This window comes from Oncorhynchus masou, chromosome 9 (assembly GCF_036934945.1).
Source record: "Oncorhynchus masou masou isolate Uvic2021 chromosome 9, UVic_Omas_1.1, whole genome shotgun sequence".
NCBI lineage: Eukaryota > Metazoa > Chordata > Actinopteri > Salmoniformes > Salmonidae > Oncorhynchus > Oncorhynchus masou.
In genome coordinates this window covers 1,261,114-1,267,500 of record NC_088220.1, presented here as the reverse complement: position 1 = coordinate 1,267,500, position 6,387 = coordinate 1,261,114, and positions in this window count along the sequence as shown.

Genomic DNA, 6,387 nt, shown 5'->3' with positions numbered 1-6,387 from the left:
TGTTACCTACATACTGTACTGTGAGACATGTTACCTACATACTGTACTTTACTATGTGACATGTTACCTACATACTGTACTGTGAGACATGTTACCTACATACTTTACTATGAGACATGTTACCTACATACTTTACTATGAGACATGCTACCTACATACTGTACTATGAGACATGTCACCTACATACTTTACTGTGAGACATGTTACCTACATACTGTACTTTACTGTGAGACATGCTACCTACATACTTTACTATGAGACTTGCTACCTACATACTGTACTATGAGACATGTTACCTACATACTTTACTATGAGACATGCTATCTACATACTGTACTATGAGACATGTTACCTACATACTTTACTATGAGACATGTTACCTACATACTTTACTATGAGACATGCTACCTACATACTGTACTATGAGACATGTCACCTACATACTTTACTGTGAGACATGTTACCTACATACTGTACTTTACTGTGAGACATGCTATCTACATACTTTACTGTGAGATATGTTACATACATACTGTACTATGAGACATGCTACCTACATACTGTACTATGAGACATGCTACCTACATACTGTACTGTGAGACATGCTACCTACATACTGTACTGTGAGACATGTTACCTACATACTTTACTATGAGACATGTTACCTACATACTGTACTTTACTGTGAAACATGTTACCTACATACTGTAGTGTGAGATATGTTACCTACATACTGTACTTACTATGAGACATGCTACCTACATACTTTACTATGAGACATGTTACCTACATACTTTACCATGAGACATGTTACCTACATACTGTACTTTACTGTGAGACATGTTACCTACATACTTTACTATGAGACATGTTACCTACATACTTTACTATGAGACATGCTACCTACATACTGTACTGTGAGACATGTTACCTACATACTGTACTTTACTGTGAGACATGTTACCTACATACTGTACTATGAGACATGTTACCTACATACTTTACCATGAGACATGTTACCTACATACTGTACTTTACTGTGAGACATGTTACCTACATACTTTACTATGAGACATGTTACCTACATACTTTACTATGAGACATGCTACCTACATACTGTACTATGAGACATGTCACCTACATACTTTACTGTGAGACATGTTACCTACATACTGTACTTTACTGTGAGACATGCTACCTACATACTTTACTATGAGACATGCTACCTACATACTTTACTATGAGACTTGCTACCTACATACTGTACTATGAGACATGTTACCTACATACTTTACTATGAGACATGCTATCTACATACTTTACTGTGAGATATGTTACATACATACTGTACTATGAGACATGCTACCTACATACTGTACTATGAGACATGTTACCTACATACTTTACTATGAGACATGCTATCTACATACTTTACTGTGAGATATGTTACATACATACTGTACTATGAGACATGCTACCTACATACTGTACTATGAGACATGCTACCTACATACTGTACTGTGAGACATGCTACCTACATACTGTACTGTGAGACATGTTACCTACATACTTTACTATGAGACATGTTACCTACATACTGTACTTTACTGTGAAACATGTTACCTACATACTGTAGTGTGAGATATGTTACCTACATACTGTACTTTACTATGAGACATGCTACCTACATACTTTACTATGAGACATGTTACCTACATACTTTACTATGAGACATGTTACCTACATACTTTACCATGAGACATGTTACCTACATACTGTACTGTGAGACATGTTACTTACATACTGTACTATGAGACATGTTACCTACATACTGTACTTTACTATGAGACATGTTACCTACATACTGTACTGTGAGACATGTTACCTACATACTGTACTTTACTGTGAGACATGTTACCTACATACTGTACTATGAGACATGTTACCTACATACTTTACCATGAGACATGTTACCTACATACTGTACTTTACTGTGAGACATGTTACCTACATACTGTACTGTGAGTAATGTTACCTACATTCTATACTATGAAACATGTTACCTACATACTGTACTTTACTATGAGACATGTTACCTACATACTGTACTTTACTGTGAGACATGTTACCTACATACTGTACTATGAGACATGTTACCTACATACTTTACCATGAGACATGTTACCTACATACTGTACTTTACTGTGAGACATGTTACCTACATACTGTACTATGAGACATGTTACCTACATACTTTACCATGAGACATGTTACCTACATACTGTACTTTACTGTGAGACATGTTACCTACATACTGTACTTTACTGTGAGACATGTTACCTACATACTGTACTTTACTGTGAGACATGTTACCTACATACTGTACTTTACTATGAGAAATGCTATCTACATACTGTACTTTACTCTGAGACATGTTACCTACATACTGTACTATGAGACATGTTACCTACATACTGTAATGTGAGACATGTTACCTACATACTGTACTTTACTATGAGACATGTTACCTACATACTGTACTATGCGACATGTTACCTACATACTTTACTATGAGACATGTTACCTACATACTTTACTATGAGACATGCTACCTACATACTGTACTATGAGACATGTCACCTACATACTTTACATTTACATTACATTTACATTTACATTTAAGTCATTTAGCAGACGCTCTTATCCAGAGCGACTTACAAATTGGTGAATTCACCTTCTGACATCCAGTGGAACCGCCACTTTACAATAGTGCATCTAAATAATTAAGGGGGCGGGGGGGGGGGGGGGGTGAGAAGGATTACTTATCCTATCCTAGGTATTCCTTGAAGAGGTGGGGTTTCAGGTGTCTCCGGAAGGTGGTGATTGACTCCGCTGTCCTGGTGTCGTGAGGGAGTTTGTTCCACCATTGGGGGGCCAGAGCAGCGAACAGTTTTGACTGGGCTGAGCGGGAACTGTACTTCCTCAGTGGTAGGGAGGCGAGCAGGCCAGAGGTGGATGAACGCATTGCCCTTGTTTGGGTGTAGGGCCTGATCAGAGCCTGGAGGTACTGCGGTGCCGTTCCCCTCACAGCTCCGTAGGCAAGCACCATGGTCTTGTAGCGGATGCGAGCTTCAACTGGAAGCCAGTGGAGAGAGCGGAGGAGCGGGGTGACGTGAGAGAACTTGGGAAGGTTGAACACCAGACGGGCTGCGGCGTTCTGGATGAGTTGTAGGGGTTTGATGGCACAGGCAGGGAGCCCAGCCAACAGCGAGTTGCAGTAATCCAGACGGGAGATGACAAGTGCCTGGATTAGGACCTGCGCCGCTTCCTGTGTGAGGCAGGGGCGTAATCTGCGGATGTTGTAGAGCATGAACCTACAGGAACGGGCCACCGCCTTGATGTTAGTTGAGAACGACAGGGTGTTGTCCAGGATCACGCCAAGGTTCTTAGCGCTCTGGGAGGAGGAAACAATGGAGTTGTCAACCGTGATGGCGAGATCATGGAACGGGCAGTCCTTCCCCGGGAGGAAGAGCAGCTCCGTCTTGCCGAGGTTCAGCTTGAGGTGGTGATCCGTCATCCACACTGATATGTCTGCCAGACATGCAGAGATGCGATTCGCCACCTGGTCATCAGAAGGGGGAAAGGAGAAGATTAATTGTGTGTCGTCTGCATAGCAATGATAGGAGAGACCATGTGAGGTTATGACAGAGCCAAGTGACTTGGTGTATAGCGAGAATAGGAGAGGGCCTAGAACAGAGCCCTGGGGGACACCAGTGGTGAGAGCGCGTGGCGAGGAGACAGATTCTCGCCACGCCACCTGGTAGGAGCGACCTGTCAGGTAGGACGCAATCCAAGCGTGGGCCGCGCCGGAGATGCCCAACTCGGAGAGGGTGGAGAGGAGGATCTGATGGTTCACAGTGTCGAAGGCAGCCGATAGGTCTAGAAGGATGAGAGCAGAGGAGAGAGAGTTAGCTTTAGCAGTGCGGAGCGCCTCCGTGATACAGAGAAGAGCAGTCTCAGTTGAATGACTAGTCTTGAAACCTGACTGATTTGGATCAAGAAGGTCATTCTGAGAGAGATAGCGGGAGAGCTGGCCAAGGACGGCACGTTCAAGAGTTTTGGAGAGAAAAGAAAGAAGGGATACTGGTCTGTAGTTGTTGACATCGGAGGGATCGAGTGTAGGTTTTTTCAGAAGGGGTGCAACTCTCGCTCTCTTGAAGACGGAAGGGACGTAGCCAGCGGTCAGGGATGAGTTGATGAGCGAGGTGAGGTAAGGGAGAAGGTCTCCGGAAATGGTCTGGAGAAGAGAGGAGGGGATAGGGTCAAGCGGGCAGGTTGTTGGGCGGCCGGCCGTCACAAGAAGCGAGATTTCATCTGGAGAGAGAGGGGAGAAAGAGGTCAGAGCACAGGGTAGGACAGTGTGAGCAGCACCAGCGGTGTCGTTTGACTTAGCAAACGAGGATCGGATGTCGTCGACCTTCTTTTCAAAATGGTTGACGAAGTCATCTGCAGAGAGGGAGGAGGGGGGGGAGGGGGAGGAGGATTCAGGAGGGAGGAGAAGGTGGCAAAGAGCTTCCTAGGGTTAGAGGCAGATGCTTGGAATTTAGAGTGGAAGAAAGTGGCTTTAGCAGCAGAGACAGAGGAGGAAAATGTAGAGAGGAGGGAGTGAAAGGATGCCAGGTCCGCAGGGAGGCGAGTTTTCCTCCATTTCCGCTCGGCTGCCCGGAGCACTGTTCTGTGAGCTCGCAGTGAGTCGTCGAGCCACGGAGCGGGAGGGGAGGACCGAGCCGGCCTGGAGGATAGGGGACATAGAGAGTCAAAGGATGCAGAAAGGGAAGAGAGGAGGGTTGAGGAGGCAGAATCAGGAGATAGGTTGGAGAAGGTATGAGCAGAGGGAAGAGATGATAGGATAGAAGAGGAGAGAGTAGCGGGGGAGAGAGAGCGAAGGTTGGGACGGCGCGATACCATCCGAGTAGGGGCAGTGTGGGAAGTGTTGGATGAGAGCGAGAGGGAAAAGGATACAATGTAGTGGTCGGAGACTTGGAGGGGAGTTGCAATGAGGTTAGTGGAAGAACAGCATCTAGTAAAGATGAGGTCGAGCGTATTGCCTGCCTTGTGAGTAGGGGGGAAGGTGAGAGGGTGAGGTCAAAAGAGGAGAGGAGTGGAAAGAAGGAGGCAGAGAGGAATGAGTCAAAGGTAGACGTGGGGAGGTTAAAGTCGCCCAGGACTGTGAGAGGTGAGCCGTCCTCAGGAAAGGAGCTTATCAAGGCATCAAGCTCATTGATGAACTCTCCGAGGGAACCTGGAGGGCGATAAATGATAAGGATGTTAAGCTTGAAAGGGCTGGTAACTGTGACAGCATGGAATTCAAAGGAGGCGATAGACAGATGGGTAAGGGGAGAAAGAGAGAATGACCACTTGGGAGAGATGAGGATCCCGGTGCCACCACCCCGCTGACCAGAAGCTCTCGGGGTGTGCGAGAACACGTGGGCGGACGAAGAGAGAGCAGTAGGAGTAGCAGTGTTGTCTGTGGTGATCCATGTTTCCGTCAGTGCCAAGAAGTCGAGGGACTGGAGGGAGGCATAGGCTGAGATGAACTCTGCCTTGTTGGCCGCAGATCGGCAGTTCCAGAGGCTACCGGAGACCTGGAACTCCACGTGGGTCGTGCGCGCTGGGACCACCAGATTAGGGTGGTCGCGGCCACGCGGTGTGGAGCGTTTGTATGGTCTGTGCAGAGAGGAGAGAACAGGGATAGATAGACACATAGTTGACAGGCTACAGAAGAGGCTACGCTAATGCAAAGGAGATTGGAATGACAAGTGGACTACACTTATCGAATGTTCAGAACGTTAAGCTTACGTAGCAAGAATCTTATTGACTAAAATGATTGAAATGATACAGTACTGACTGCTGGAGTAGGCTAGCTGGCAGTGGCTACGTTGTTGACACTACACTAATCAAGTCGTTCCGTCGAGTGTAATAGTTTCTACAGTGCTGCTATTCGGGGGCTAGCTGGCTAGCTAGCAGTGTTGATTACGTAACGTTACGTTAAAAGAACGACAATAGCTGGCTAGCTAACCTAGAAAATCGCTCCAGACTACACAATTGTCTTAGATACAAAGACGGCTAAGTAGCTAGCCAGCTACGATCAAACAAATCAAACCGTTGTACTGTAATGAAGTGAAAGGAAAATGTGATACTACCTGTGGAGCGAGGCGGAATGTTGACCGGGTTGTTGAAGTTCAATTTACTGTGAGACATGTTACCTACATACTGTACTTTACTGTGAGACATGCTACCTACATACTTTACTATGAGACATGCTATCTACATACTTTACTGTGAGATATGTTACATACATACTGTACTATGAGACATGCTACCTAC